This window comes from Pyrgilauda ruficollis, unplaced genomic scaffold (assembly GCF_017590135.1).
Source record: "Pyrgilauda ruficollis isolate IOZ18807 unplaced genomic scaffold, ASM1759013v1 scaffold48, whole genome shotgun sequence".
NCBI lineage: Eukaryota > Metazoa > Chordata > Aves > Passeriformes > Passeridae > Pyrgilauda > Pyrgilauda ruficollis.
Genome location: NW_024526377.1, coordinates 6,845,575 through 6,862,570, shown reverse-complemented (window position 1 = coordinate 6,862,570; position 16,996 = coordinate 6,845,575).

The window sequence follows — 16,996 nt, the reverse complement described above, 5'->3', positions numbered from 1 at the left end:
GGAAGCCAGATGAAGCTCTTCTCTGAACAGCTCCCATCTAACTATGTTCAGAGCCCCAACAAGGAGGAGTTAAGTGACTAGAAAAATGACTTTTCTAAAAGAGCAATCATAAGATGCTTGAAATTATCATTGTTTGCTTGATAAAAGTTTTTAACTAGAAAAAGAGGCAAAGAGAATTCTTGAAATTCTGCAGTCACCAACCGAAGTGATTGTGCTAACAGCCCTGATTATCAGGCAGTCAAGGCCAGGCAAAGTGGCCAGGAGAGACATGAGATGATAAAAGTGGTTGCTGATGCTCAGAAAAGTCCCACAGCACTTTGTCTTCTTCCCTTCCTTGCTGTGTACTCCACTTACACTACAAGATGACTGTCTGGCTTCTCACCTTCTGACAAAAAAAAAAAAAAAAAAAAAAAGCTGACAGAGCATTTTTCTAGCTTTGATGGGCTACTTCCCTTTCTGTTTAATGACTTAAATCACAGAATGCCAAACAAATAACAGCAAGTGTTAACAGGGAAGTGTGAATATGCACCTGGAAGTCATAGAGGAACTGTTCATTTTCTGCATCAGGTAATGGTTGAATTCTCTCTCAGGTAGCAGAGCCTTCCCTGTGCAGCAAGGATGGTACAAAGAGAACATATTTGGAATTTCCGCCATGGCTGCCAGAACTAGATGTGATTGTGTTTCTGTAATGACACTACTGAGCTGCAGAGCCTGACCACTCTGTGGTTTCTTGGATTTGTCACCACGTAACATGCAGATGTCAAAGGCCATGAGGTTCCAGCCAGTGGCACACAGTTCATACACAGCCCAGTGCAGTCAATGCTAAATCAGTCATTCCAGTTCCTTCTGCAGCCAGCTGACAAACCTCCCTGTGACACTATTAAGTCCCATAATTTCAGTTTTTGATGGGACAAAATCCTGTCCATTAAAGTTAAGTCAGATTCCTTTTGTATGTGATGTATTAGTCTCTCACCTCTAAAACATGAAAAAAGCACCAAGGCAATAAGAGCGTTCAGTAAAAGATGGGAGGAGATCAAACAGCACTGCAAAGCAACACTTAAGCTCATGAACTGAGTGAGGCCTCACTGGCCTCAATTCCAGGCACTGGAATTCAATTGTCTATGTTGCTAAATTCAGGGAATGGTCCCTGATGTAATTTTGGCAACACTCCCAGACAATTCCCAGACACAATTTAGATGTTAGCACTCTCAAAAGAGAACATGGGCAAAGCCACCTCAGCTAGAGTTGGACAACTAGCATGGATGCAAGTGTCCCTGTGCTTCTGAGGGAATCTGTCTCAGGGATGATGGCAATGGGGGCTTTGCAACTTTGGACTTGCTGTGCAAGTGTGTAAGACACGTGTGCCATTGATCTCCAGATGTACTGAAGATTTTGGGACTCCCTGGTTTAACACACACTTTCTTCACAGTGAGGGGATAAAAGCACAGTTCTTAATCAGATGTCATTACTTATGGATCTTAAAGCAGCTGTATTGAATTTACATGGCAAGATTTTGGTATTGAAAGGTTGAAGGGGCGGCTTCAACACCCCTTTGAAGAAGACACCCAAAACTATCCTTGTCTGACAGAGCCCTCATTCCCCGTCCTCCTGTACCCCTTGGAAGGAGGATGCAGAAGAGTTTAGTAAAACCTGGGAAGAAGGGAGAGGTAGAGCCAAGTATTTTTAGTTTCTTTCCATCTTACTCAATTTAATTAGCAATAAATTAATTTCCCAAGTTGCATCTCTTTTGCCCATGATGGAACTTGGTGAGTAATCTCCTTGTCCTTATCTCAAACCCATGATATTTATTTCCTTTTCATGGATGGGGGATGACAGTTCAGCCTTGTGGGCACCTGGTGCCAGACAAGGGCAATGCACTACAGCAACTTTAAAGAGAAGGAAACTGTAAGAACAATCTTCTTAGCACACCAGGAGTTTCAGAAATAAAAATTGCCATCAACTTTTAGTTGGACAAATGGGACAAAAAAAATCAAAATGTTCAGTAGGTGCAAAATGTTAAAGAAATTGAAACCCTGGAAACGAAGAAATATAAATGGTTAAGTCAAAACATTTCCATTTGAAAATTAGAAAGTATTTGCTATCAATCTGGCATGCATGACAATATAAATTAATCAGAAATTCAAAATAAAGGTTTTTCTAAAAATTGAGGGGGGAAAAAAATCCTAAGAAATATATAGTAACCAGAACTTCATTTTTCAAAATTTGACCAAAGATATCGGTCAAAACATAGTTTTTGCCTTCAGAAATATAGGTTCTGATAAATTGGTATTCTCAATTTAACAAGTAATTGTTTTAAAAATGAATTACCAACCATTGTAAATATCAGTCATTTATTGTGTATTTTGGAAACTGAAGTATGGAGCAAGAAATATTGCAAAGGCTGATTAACAGAATTAAATCTTTTCTAGGAAATGCTATTATTTGAAAGAGTGATCATCCAAAGGAAGGGAACAAAAAAAATTCAGTTGTTTTCTTCTCTGAAATGAAGCCTTTACTTGAATACCTCGTGGATTTGGTTAGGACTAGTGAGAGGAAGGCAGTTGCACTGTCCAAAGTTTCAAGTAGATGTGGATAAAAGTCTCTTACTGTATTTTGCTGCCACCATCAAGGAACAAGTATTCATAGGAGGCTAATTTCTTTGCTGGAATCTTTGCAACTTCATTGTGCAGAGTTTATTTTAAGCTGGTTCAAGTCAATTAGCAACTCTGTGTGATTGCCCACTGCTTGCTGTTTTCTATTGTGGTTTCACAGCACACCAATGACAGCGTTTCAGCAGCATTTTCTTTGTACTTCAGTAATATCAAAACATCAGAGAAAGACGTGGGAAGGAGAAAAGGATAAGTAGACATTTGTGCCTTCTCTCTCCAGCTCTCAGAATTACATTGTGCTACTTGCCACCCTCTTCAGTTTCTGCTCTGGATACCTTCACTGCCCACACTTTTGTCTTGTTCCTTTCTTGTCCACAATTGAACTTAAAAAGAGAACTCAAATCTTTAGTATTAAGCAGCTAAAAAACACATGGCTTGAGTATCAGTATTATCATCCTGAAGCAAATCATCCTCTGCTTGGTTAGTCTCAGCAATGTCTACTTCAAAAAATGCTGTTTAATATGACATGAAATTTTCTGCTCCAAGATGGGTTTTCTCCTGACAATCACCAGGTGATTTGATAAACAAGGAACCTAAAATTAAACAAATCCCCTTTTGAGAAATTATTGAGAGTTCATTATGCACACCAGTCCCAGTGAGACGTTTCCTTCACAAGAAGAAGGTCAGACCCGTTGTGCCTCATGGAAAAGCTGTTTTGTCTGACTCTGCGGTAGCAATGTGTGGCTTTGTCTTCATGGTGACATGGGCATGTGTCCCATACTTCTCCATGTTCTAGCAATTTCAATCTCAGATTTCACTCAGATCATGCAGACTGGACACTCTGGACCACAATGAAGGAAAATCAGAAGAGGGATCTATTCCAGGACCATCCTCATTCCCAAGGCAACACACTCTGATGTAGGCTGCTACAAAACAGGGAGGCTACTCACTACTTTCTTAAACAGTGAATGAAAAATGTCCCTGGGACATGGGTGTTACTTGTTAACAAAAACACAAATGCAAGCTCTGAAAGGATCAGGTTGGGAATCCACGTTCATATTGTGAAGCAGATTGCAGAAAACATCAGGAAGGGCCCAGAGGAATCACCTCTGCTTTTCTGGCCAGCTGCATTCAAGAGTGATAGGTTCCAACAGGGATCAGAAAAAGGCTGCTGGAGAGATCCAAAGAATACAAAATGATGGTATAGAAAGTGAGCCTTGGAAAAGTGTCTTTTAGCTTAGTTAAATGAGTATTAGGTGGGTATTGGGTCATACTCAGGAGGGCTAAGTATTAAGGAGGGAAAAGAACTATTTAAGTTAACTGTCAATGCTGACATGAGAAGAAATGGAGTGCATTTAAGCTGGAAAATAGAAGAAGGATTCTGGTAATCTAAGTGATTTCTTAAATAATTTTCCACAAGACATGTAGAGGCCACAAGTCAATCTAGGTTTAAAATTGAATTTGTGGGAGCATGAAAAAAAAACCACTTTGTGACGTGGTTACTTACTCTAGGAAGCCACAAGATAATACAACTTCAAAAATCCCGTGATTTCTGTCCGCTGGGTCTAAAAGAAAATGCCTGTGTTTTCCTTCAAAAACTTCATGAACTTCCAGGATTTCCTCTGGCAGTTGTTGTAGTGCATACTGGTTGCTTATTTTACAGATGACAGCACAGATGTAAACATATTGAAGTCTTCACATGAAGCAATGAAGCTGATTTTAATGTCTCAGGCAAATTCTGATATATGTACTTTATGGTAATCTATGTCTGAACCTTACGGTCTAATGGAGTTGATGGATTAACGTTATAGAGAAAAGATTTATCACAAATTCAAGAATGGTTGAGGCTTGAAGTGACCCTGCAGGTCATCTTTTCTGACCCTCTTGTTCAAAGAGATCCACCTAGAAACAGTCACCCAGCACTGCGTCTGGATGGCTTTGGAATGTCTCTGACAACAAAGAGACACAACTCTCCAAGCAACCTGTCCCAGTACTTGGTTACCCTCACAGTAAAAATGTGTTTCCTGATGATCAAGGAAACTTCTGTGTTTCAGTTTGTGCCCACTGTCTCTGGTCCTGTCACAGGCCACCACTGAAAGAGGCCAGTTTAATGAGCTTCCAGAGTTCTTAGAGCTTCATTAAAACAGCTGTAAATATTCAGTAAATATTTACATGCATTCAGTAAATATTTACATGAGCTAAATATTCATTCATGTTTGTGCATTCACTATGGTTAAACTAGTTAAAGCCTGTGCATGCTTATAATTTATTTAGGAAAACTAAGAAAGAATTACTCAATTTCTTGCTTGCTTTATTTGCAGTTTCAGATAATTCACAGGTCTGGAACTGAGAGCATAAAAACAATCACCTTGAATCACTGATTGGATCCTGATTCATAGCTCACTGAGGCCAGCATGGGATCTCCTCAAATCTGGTATCAGCTTTTTGCTGTTCTATAAGAATTTATAATGTATAGGTCCTGTTTTTTCTTCATCCTGAATAATGGCTACCTCTATGATTTTATTACATTTCTACACATATACACTGAAGTTATACATATGTATATGTATAACTATATACTATAATAACTACATAACTAACTCTATACTTTAGTCTATCAATTAAAATAAATTTCTGCTTGATTCTTATGCCTAATATCACTCAGTAAAGACTGGCTCTTCTTTGAGTGTCACTAAGGGATGTACAAATAGAGAATGATGTCAGTTTTTACTGAGGATTGTTTAGAGGTAATGGTCTACAGCTGTGCTTGTTAGACAACAAGAGTTTGCATGTGAAGAACAGGAATTTTGTGATCCTGTCAACATGGTATGTTCTTGTATCCTCACTTGTCTTTAGACTTACAATCAGGTAATTTTTGCTGGTGAAATTTATTTATGTCCATATCTAGTTTTTGTAGAGTTAGAAGTTTTTATATGGAACACAGCTAATGTTTTGGGTACATTATGTAACTAATATCTTTACCTGAGTAAATGGAATGCATAGGGGTTTTTTCCTGTGGTTTGGTAATGATGATAATAATCTGTATTTTATATGATGTCACACAGACATCTATCATGGAAATAATATTTTCAGCCATGTTCAAAGCTGGATTTGTACACTGCATCAAAAGTTGGTGAACTGCTGTGCACTATGGCATTTGCAAACAATAAAATTTGGAAATAACCTGATTTTATTTCTACCATAAATATAAAAACAACTTTAAATTTAAAGAATTAGACTGCAGGGTAAATGACACTGTTCAAATGGATTCTAGCATTGCAGTGAAATAGTGACCATTGTGATTAAGTCCTACCACTTGGAAGGTAGCAATTTTTAATTTTACCAAAATACCAGTTTGCTTTTCATAATCAGTCATCCACATTTCTCATATATGACAGAAAAAAACGCCCAACTTATTCACTGGAACTTCTTGCTGATCTACTGTCATAAGCTTGGATGAAAGAAAATAGGTAGTGTGGTATATTCAGAATAAAAAATCATATGAAAAAAGAACCAAAAGCTTTTGGTTTTGTCCAAAATTCAAGACTACCTTGACTTCCTATTAGCTTTGGTAGGTGTTAGAGGGGTCAGGAGTTAGGGGAGGGAAGGTGGGACTGGGGAGAGGGGAAATGAGAGGGAACGTTTTAATATTTGTTTTTGTTTCTCACCATGAACTCTACTTTAATGGGCAGAAAATTTCTTTTATTTTGCCCAGGTTGGTTCTATTTTTCCCATGGTGGTAATTTGTAAGTGATCTCCTTGCCCTTTCTCTACCCATGAACTTTCTCATCTTATTGTCTCCCCTTCCAATTGAGGGAGCGCAAGAATCGATGTGAGTTCAGCATACAATGTTAGTTTTAGCTTGAAATATGAATAAACTAGCCAAAGGGGAAAAAAAATGGGGAAATCTGTCTGTAGTTTGTGTGTCTTTATTTGAATTTTAAGCTGTTGAATTTCCCAGGGTATAGTTAGAGCCTAGTCAAAAAAAAAGGAGCAGTAAGTGCTTTATTGTGCATGGTATGTGCTTTGTATTGTAACTGTTCCCAGCAAATTTGGAATGTATTTTATCCCTTATGTCATACCAAGCAGCCTATCCAGCATATTTCACCTTCCAGATCAGGAGACAATAGAAAGTCACAGAAGAGAATTCTGGGTAGAGGACTAAGTTGCTGACAAAGGGCAAAGTTTAAATAAAGCATGTTCAGTGGAGTTGAATCAATACTTTATTTGTTAAGGAGAAGTAAAAGTACAAAAAAGCTTGTACAACTAGGCATAAAAAAGTAAGAAATCAATTCTAGTTAATTCAAAATGCTTGAAGAGTCATCTATGCCATTATGTATGAATAATTCAGGAACAGAAATTTATTGCAGACACATATTGTTTGGTTTGGATTTAGTTTTGCCCCTTGTTTGACCTGAATCCTGTAAAGAATGATATTCAACTAATTGAAATAACATTTTGCAAGTAAGACAATACCTTAGGGATACTTCAAAGCCAATTGTGAAATAAAATTTGAAAGATGAAACATCTGATAAAGTTTATATAAATAATGTTATTTTACAGTGTGTTAAACATCGTACGTGATGGTCTTTGCATGCAGGTTGTGTTTGCCTGTTGAAAACAGATCAGATTTCTGCTTCTCTTTCTCTCTATCAGTCCCTTTTTATTTCTCCCTACACCAGTGTCTTTCTTCCCCCCTCCTCTCTCTGTCTCCTTGTCCCCCACAAGTGTTTGAACATGTTTGGAAATGTTTATCACCCTCCACCTTCTATTCACAAGAGAATTTTTTGCACGACATTATTGAAAATAACTGAAATAAATCACAACAGTACAAGATGCTTTCAGATTGAATCAGCACAAGCATATTACTCATGTCCTGAGATACAATAGAAATATCTGAAACCATGAAAGATATAGGTTGACTATGCACGTGACTATGCAGTCACCATAATGAGCTCTCAAAAAATAATGTGGAATACAAATGTGTTTCATTACTGATTTTTACCTGTATTATACAAGCATTTATTTGCTCTGAATAAGGTTTATATCTGTGAGCATCCAAAAGTTTTAAAAGTATAGATGTATGCAAAAATCAAAATGGCAACCTCAGTGAAAAAAGGTTATTGTCACTGATCCAGGCTTATGTTCAAATCCAGTATCAGTTCTGGGCTTAAGAACCAGCCAAAAGAAATAATTGTGTAGCTTGCTCACTAAGCTAAATAGCTGGCCTCAAATAGGAAATTAAAATCACACAGCAGGAATTTTTCATTGAATAGATGTTCAATGTACTGAAATTATTCAGATACAGGTTTCTGAAGACGCCTGCTGTAACTTATTTATATAAAACTAAAAGTGCCACCAAACTTCAGTGCCTCCATTGACAGCAGCCACTTTGGATGCAGCCTGTGGCTAAGGTCTGAGAAGTCCAGATGATTGATTTGAGATTTAAGACTTGATGCAAACATGTCAGATGACCTAATCCCTAAGAGAGTCTCATCCTTGGTACACAGAACACACAGAACTCCCCAGAACCTCTCTGGTGGGTCTGACTATTCTTTGTACATCTTTGCTCCCATGTGCACACATTTGAAAACACTCAGTTTAGGCACTAATGCTCTGTTGCAATTCGGACTCAAGCAGAGGAACCCAAATCAGAATATCAGCTCTGATTAGATACTGTCAGAAATGAACTAAGTAAAAAATGGGCAGAGGAATTGGCAGTACTTGTGCTTTGCAGAGCAGTCTTCTGGCAAGAGCACAAGCACAAAGCTTGACCTTGCTCTGTTTAGGGACTACAACCCACAGCAACAGAGAGCTCTGTGGTCATGAAGGTGAAGGTCATGCAGAGGAACAGCAGAAAGTAAGAGAAACAAGATTTAATTTGTCTTGACAGATGGATTCCCCATTCAGTCAAGAATTAAACTTTTTTCAGGAGCCTACAGCTCACTGCTCCTTGCACATTAACCTAATAATGGTGTTTGGGGATTTTTTGGTTGGGTTGGGTTTGTTTGTTTGTTTTTCCCTCCTTCATATAAAATGCATAAACAGCACAAACACCTTGAATTCAACATCACACGTATTCAAAATGAGTGAAAAATAGGTTTTCCTTTTTGGGGACCGGTGTCCTAAGCATGGGGCTACTGTCAAGGTATTTCATGTCAAATCTTTCTGTTCAACATGTCCAGCTTCCACAAAATATCTTTTGAGATGTCTTGCATTTGTTAATACACTTAGAGTACAGATTGCATATCTCTGGAAATGCAACAGCAGGTTAACTACTGTAAATATGGTAATCACAACTTTTTTTCTCAAACAAGGTCTTTTCTGAAGACCTAGGCTTTCCTTAGCTCTGGAAGAACCTCAAGGTAGAGCAGACAGGGATCAAATAGCCCCAGTTCCAGCAGTAATATGAAATATTTGTCTGTTTGTTAATCCTGAGGCCAAGAGGTATGATAGGCTTGTCTCAGTCCAGCTGGAATCTCTTATCCTACAAAAGACAGAGGTTGCATCTGACCTGCCTTTTGAAAAAGATCTCTCATCTGTGCTGAATTCTGGACAAGTCCAACAGAACCACACTGCACTAAAACCATGACAGAAACCAGTCTAGCAGTTTAGCAGTGTTGACATTCACATAGTGTCTGCCCTCTGGAACACTTTTTATTAATGTAATCATAACCATTGAGTTTTACCATGAATTTCAGCACAGAAGCAAAGTTTCTACCCCAAAATTAAATACTTAGCTGCACTGTTGCAACTTCACTAAAAGTGGTGTCTAAGACAGTAAGTTAAACTTTGTTCAGTGAGGACATTAAGGGCCCTGCTTGTGTAAAAAAGGAATCATCACAATATCAATATCCAAACCCAGCATTTTATCCTCAGTCATTATCATGATACAATAGACTCCAGCAAACCAGAACCAGAGCTTTCTCATGAGTCTTTCAGTTGTAATGGCAGACAGCAGAGTTCAGAATTGATATTGTAGGGAAAATCAAAGTAACTGGGGAAAAAAACCTAAACAACCAAAATACTTACAGTGAGTGTAAGCTAAGTGGCTTGTGGATAAAATTGCAATTATACCAAACACTTTTTATTGAAGTATGCTTCATTATCCTCTGGGTAAATTATTCAATGATTAATAATCTAAAGAAAAGCGTGTAATTTATCACTTACGGAACAATTCTTTAAAAGCACTGTCTTGTTTTTGTATTCTGTGGGAAGCCCAGTGTAAAAGAAAAAACCCTTTTGAGAATACATAGGCAACTCATATCTAATTTTGTTAACAGAAGTAAAATGCAGAGCAACAATCTCAGTGGAGACTTTGTGAGCTCTGCAAACTCCTGGTGCCATTCATGCAAGTCATTAAAGCAATTTTAATCCAGATGGAGCAGGCAGAGTGAGAACATGCAGCAACTGAGAAAGAGAAGGAAAACCAGTTTTACCGCAAACTGGTCAGCATTTCTTCAATGTATTAGTTGTATTAGCATAACAATTTGCCAATTTACTCCATGTACATGGTAAACTCTGTGTTGGAATAACTGTTGTTTTTTTTTTTGGTTTTTTTTGTTTTTTTGTTTTTTTCTATATTAATACTGTTATTAGAGAAAGAAAGCCAGTGTAGGAGAGACTACTTTCAGTTGTAATGCTTCTTGAGAACCATTGTAAGTGTATTTACTCAACCAGCACTGTTGTTTGAATTTTCTATACAATACTCAGGATATTTTTAGGTGCAAATGTGAAACGTTTTTTTTTTTTAACACAATTTATTTATAGTTGTTAAATTTTGTGTCAAAAGAAAAGGGTTTGAATCTACAGATGTTTGCTCAAAAAAAGAATGAGTGGTTCCCTCAGGTGAAAAAGGGTTCTGATGCACTGTGTTGATTCAAGCAAGGTTAAGCACAAGGGCCATATAACTTTTGGCACATAACTGAACTACCTAATTTAGAGATATAACTGTCCTACACTCATTAATATGAAAGGAGATAGAAATAGGAAATCAATGGTGAAACATAGGACATTCCAGAGGTTATTTAGATTTTTGGGTGGGTAGCATCAATCTCTTTTTTGATAGAGTCTGGATGAAGCCTGAGCTTCCTATCCTACACATTCCAGTCAGGTGCTCAAAGTCCAATGAAAATATGTTGGCCACTACTGAAATAAAAGGATCAGCTCCTTCTGATTTTAGCCACAATCATGGTTAGGCTATAGATCAAAAGTCCTGCCTTGAGCAGAGCCAGATGGCAGCATTTACCTTAGCATTGCTCTGGAGAAAAGACTATGTTGACCTTGCTTAAGTAAACACTGATATGCAGACCCATTAATAAACAAATTAAGTGTCTAACCACTTCTTTTTTGGGAGTATTGCTTTGTTTTGTTTTGTTTGTTATGCCCTCCATGACTCAGGGACCTGTGCAGGTTCATTGGAGCAATTGCAGACACCAGGAATGCTTGAGCCTCCTCTGCATTTCTTCTCAGGACATTTGAACTTCCATAATTTTCTGATAGATATCCTGCTCAGCAGCTCTAGTGCTTTATGCTTGACTTATTCTTTACAACTGGTTCCTTCTTTTAATTTTGTTCCCCCCCCCTCTTTCTGTAAATATCATTACTGGATATTTCATATTCAACCCCTTTTTACCAGCATATATCCTTTTCTATTTTGGGGACAACACATTCACCTACAATTTTATCAATGCAGTCAAATTAATAAAAATGTTAATAAAAGTAAAACTCAGGTGAGGTTTGAAATCCAATACAATGAGCACTATTTTATTGGCTCAGATATACAGGTAACCATGGGAAATTAGAGATATTATCTTACTCACCAGATAACACCATTATTTGGTACAATGAAGTGTATATATTATGTATTCATTGCATGCCAAATGCCTGGATAAAGAGCATAAATTAGAGTTTGTCTGTGCCTGCTCTCTCTGCTGGCCAGGAATTTCTCTGTAAGATGATACTTATGGATCTGTTGTTATGAAGACAGCTTCTCACCACCTGATAAGCTGCTGTCATGTATGACTCCTCTTGAGAGTATCTGTGAGGATAGACAGACAATACTAACATTGCTCTGAGGCATCTGAAACTGAGATTTTTCCTTCCCTGCATGTTACATAGTGTGTGCACTGGGAACTGTCTGCATCCGCTCTGATTTTGGCTTTAAATTAAATAACATCTGAAAATATGCTCTGATACCATAATACAGCTGTAAACTGCATTTATTTAAAATTTACTGCTAAGCAGTTAGAATGATCTCTTTCTTGAGGAAGCAGCATCGTGTCACAGAGGTTCTGCTCACACCTCTGATGTTATCCTGGTCAGGAACCATTCCTAATAAACAGCCTGGGAGTGGTGACTAGGGGAGTCCAACAGCACAGCTGTGGGCTTTTCCATGTCTATTGATCTTGGTGCCTGGGAAAAGTTCCCAAAGGTATTTACTGGACTTAGACATAGCCTCTTTGACTAGGTGGGGAAGACAGATTTGAAAAAAATGTGATGAGTTTTTGGGCCAGTTGTTGCTTGCAGGTGCCCAGAAGCCAGTCTACCTTGAAATCTTCAAAGAGTAAGAGCAGTTTCAGGAATCCTGAAGACAGACTTCTTCCCACAAATTCAATTCATCCTAAAGCTGGAATTTTAAGGAAGAAAAGATGGTTGTTTTCTGACTGTTTGTCATTAGAAATTCATCAGAACTTCTATAGCGACATCCTTTTCTGTGGAGCTTCAAAATTTGTCTATCTTTCTGGCCTGGACTATTTCACAAAGTGTTTTGGTTGGGTTGTTTTTGTTTGGTTTTTTGTTTTGTTGGGCTTTTTTCAATTTCTTTTAAGACAGCTTCTGTATTCTAACTAACACTTCACAAGAAGCCAGAATGGGTCTGCTTGGAAAGGACCACAGAGAGTTTTCTGGTCCAATTTCCCTCCTGAAACAGGGCCATCCCAGAGAACAGGCACAGGATTGTATTCACAGATGGTTCTTGAATATCTCCAGTGGGGTAGACTCCACATCCCCTCTGGGCAACCTGTTCAGTGCTTGGTCACTGCACAATGAAGAAGTTCTTGCTCATATTCAGGTGGAACCTCCTGAGCATCAGTCTCTGCTTGTTGGCTCTCGTCTTATACTTGAGGAGTTCATGGTTTCTGTATAAAACACATTCTTCAAAGTGTTTCGCCCAGTTTCAGTACATTCCTTATAAGCTGAAGGTCACTACCACTGACTGTAACACCTCATGTTACTACTCTCTTACTCTGGTGGATTGACCTTGGCTGGACACCAGGTGCACACCAAGCTGCTCTATCACCAGCAAGTGATGCTCAGCCACTTCCAGGGCCTAGCACATGTAGTATTTGTTGTTTGTAAATAACAAATGCCCCCATTTCCTCCTCCTTTCCTTAGCTTTTGTATCTGAGCTGCCATTCTATGGTAGGGAATATCCCTTAAGTTAATTTGGGTCAGCTGTCCTGGCTGTGACCCCTCCCAGGATCTTGCTCACCCCCAGCCTACTGATGGAAAGAATGCTGAGAGACATCACTGCAATAGAAAATTAATTCCAGCTCAGCCAGACCCAGTACACAAGCAGATAGACAAAGAGGCATACACAGAGGCACACAGATAAAATTCCTTCTGAACCAGCTACTCTGAACTGGTCTCCAGATCAGAAAGCTGTTACCATTATGATGTTGTTTCTCCAATAAGGAATGAAGGCATAAAGAAATATTTCTTCCATGTTACAGTTGTTCATAATGCTGTCTATAAATATAATATTAAAGAAACTACCACTTTTTATTAGTCATGTGTTGTTATCTGCAAAATTTGCCTCTGTAAGAACCAAAGGTTCTCAGAAACAGACCCTCCTGTCCAAAGTAATTCTGCTCTGGAAACTGGGACCTTCTCCCTCTGTTTTCTTACCTGCGTGATAACACTAAGTGAAGGATGACCAGCCAGCTCCCTGAGCTGGAATCCTGTGAGACCTGTCAGAGGGAAATGCCAGCAAGAAAGCAGACAAGCAGACACCTCCATTCTCCAGCTGGGTGGTCAAAGGGCATGAAGAAACATTCAGTCCTCCAAAACTGATATGCTGCTAGTATTGGAAGGGAATATCCAGGTTTGATTTTTGTCATGAGCCTGCACTCAGATTTAGATAATTGAACAGTAACTCCACTGTCTGCAGGGAAAGAAAGGTTGTAAGAAAAGTTGTATTTTACCTTTTTTTTTTTTTTTTTTTTTTTTTTTTTTTTGTAATATATCTAGACCAAAGATGCAGCTTTTGTTATTCCTTCCTCAAACCTGCAATATAAAAAATTGCATAGTTATCTTACTGACCTTTTCTGGCTATTTTAATCCTCTTCTGTATCTGTCCCCATGACTCAATGGAGCCTGATTCCACACACAGAGTGTGGCTGTCTGCAGACAGCTGCAGACACTCCCACCCCTCAGAGCCCCCTGTGCCATGTAGCTACAGCAGAGCACGGGCTGGCAATGTCCACAGGCTTTTCATCTGTTCTTCCCATGTGCCAGACACAGTAGGGCACCCAGCAAGACCCAGCAGCCCCTTAGACACAAATATTACATCCATGGCACAATTAGAACAGACAGATTGTGAACACATGGCTTTCTGACAGAAATGAGGGGTAGCCACATGTTCACTGTGGTGGCCAAGCTTTACAGAGCTGGTTTAGTGTGTGTCCAGTTTAGTTGTTTGCTCTATGGAGAAGTGGAAGTGAAATTAAAACAAAACAAAAGCAGCAATAGCAACAAAAGCAAAAACAGAAAAAATGGAAATAAAAAAGACAAAAAAAACCCCCAAAACTAAACCAAACAAAGATAATAAAGGAAAACCCCTATAGCACAGGTTAATTGAAGGTTTAAACCACATGCTGCAAAATGTAGATAATTGTCTTTGCTCTTTGAAACAGCTCACATGGGTGCTAATTGGCCCATTGACTTTACACTGTCTCTGAGGGTTGAATTTCTTGGCTATTATGGGTTATAGTCTCACAGTCCAGCTACTCTGTAGCATGCAGATCAGGGCAAAATTGTTTGGCAGCTACTTAGGGTCCTACTGGGGTAATATCACCAGTGTTTCATCCCCAGTATTCTCAGCTTCTGCCTTTGCTCAGAGGAGAACCAGGTTTTATATAGATAGCCTTGACCCACAAGCCTGCTGTGACAAACACTGCCAAGCAAGATCTCTTTCTTTCTTTCATTTTCTTCCCTCCTTGTAGTCAAAAATGGCACTTCTTTGACTCAAACATAATCTTCCTTGTATAACTGTAGAGTTTGTCTGTATTATTGCCTTCCTGAAAGCAGAATATTTATGTATTGCACGGGCAAAGTATTCCTGATGTGAATGCAGGTAAACAGCACTGACTAAAGAAACTGTGCCAGTCACAGAAGAACTTGGCTTGTCTTTACCTAAGGAGATTCTGCCAGCTAACATTTGCCAGTCAGGTGTCAGCCCCATTGCCACTCTTGCTGCTGAAGCTGTGCCAGCAGAAGTCAATATAAAGATGCCTTTTTGGAAGCAAAACCATTCTGTGATTGACAGGAAGGGATATCAGGTGTTTGCATGCCAGGGCAACTGCACAGCCATTCCAAGTGCATCTGCACACAAACTAGATCTACCTGTAGGGCAAACCTCAGGCTGAGGCACTCTGGTTTTGGCAAAAAAAAAAAGGTTGTGTGAAAAGGTGTGAACAGAAATCCAGGACTCCTGCTGCCTCACAGCTCTCCCTTAAGCACAAGTACATGCTCCTGGAAGGTTACAGCATCTGTTTCTGAAAGTGGCTCTGTGGCACAGCAGTGTGATATAACACAGGACCAGTTCTCCCTGTCCTATCCTCCTAATTTATATACAGTTTTTAGGCTGCAGCACACATCTGCATGCCTGGCCCATCTCCGTGCTGCTCATTAGCTCACAAGTGTTGCATTGTTTCTCTGTCAAGAGTTTTGTTTGTTTTCCAGTTGTCATGCACAGGCTCCTCTGGGAAATCAAAGAATACAGGTGGACTTCCTTATTGCTGCTTTGCTGTCATTATGGTAATCTCCAAAAAAAGAACAAACCTGCAAAAATAAAGAAAACAAAGGGCGCACAACACTCTTGTCAGAAGGACGGTCCCTCTTTTGACTCTCTTTGAGAAATGACTGGTGTGTGTAAAAATAAATATACTAGGTACTTTATTTGACTATCAATTTATTCAGCTCTTAACAAGCAGAAATGGGCTTCAGTAACTGGAAATGTGTACAAAGAGATAAAAGATATGACAATTTGAACCTTAAGCCTTAAGACAGTGTTGAACTTTCCACAGAAAACCTCATGATACATGATGATATTTTCCTCAAGTGATGGGGATTAAGACAGATGTGGTTTTTTTTTTTTGGTTTTTTTTTTTTTTTTTTCCTAGTGCCTTAGAGTTCTAGTCTGAGAAAAGCTTCATTAATCTCTTGAAATAGGAGGAGCTGGCTACTATAACAGGCAAAGAAGAAAGGAAAGGACATTTTAGGTTGGAGTTATGTGAAAGTTAGAGATTAAATAATGTGCTGTGGATCACTTGGAGTTTACACCTACCTTTGCAAGTTAGTAGCACTAGAGCATGGGCTTAAATATTGTCTGTGATCACCCATACTACTTGCTAGCCTGATCTCTGGCATGGTTATGGCCTGTGCCAAGACACACTAATCTGCTGGGCAGAGTTTATATTATCATCTGGTTTGGGGAGAGAGAACACCCTTCAGGTTACCAGTTGTGCTGTTTCACTAGAGCTCAGAATGGAGCTTGTTCTTTATTTAGATTATTGGACAAAGAACTGGTCTGATATCTGCTGAAACTCAGACTCGAACTTCAGCCTCATATGTAAGCAGGAGATGAGTGCCTTTATTTCTTTATGAGCAGTTTTCCTTCCAAACATAAGTACTAATTGCAGCTGTACCTTTTCATGCTTTCCTGCATTAGCAAAGGGAGATAGCAACTTGCAAATAAATTCTCATGTGTAGGAGTATTTAATTAGATGGGACTAGATGAATTCTAGAAGGCTTATGCTGGATGCCATCAGTAGCATGCAGCCAATTTATCTGCTTTCTCACTCATGAGACATGATTATGGTTGGATATTCATAGTAATCATTAGCATTGGTAAGTGTTGCTTCATTTTCTATGATCCATTTACAGCATGTTTTCTTATTTTTCCCCCTTGTTTGCCTACTTGAAAAGCTGCAGAGAAATCTCTGTAGGGAAAAAGCACAATGGTTATTATTTCAGAGTACCTGCACCTTCAAGTGTAAATTGGTTTTTTTTTTTTGTGATCATGAATAGTAGCGTTTTCAGAAACAAAATAACCATTACAATCCCTGTTCCATCTGTGTCATCCATGTGTCATCCATGTCCATGAC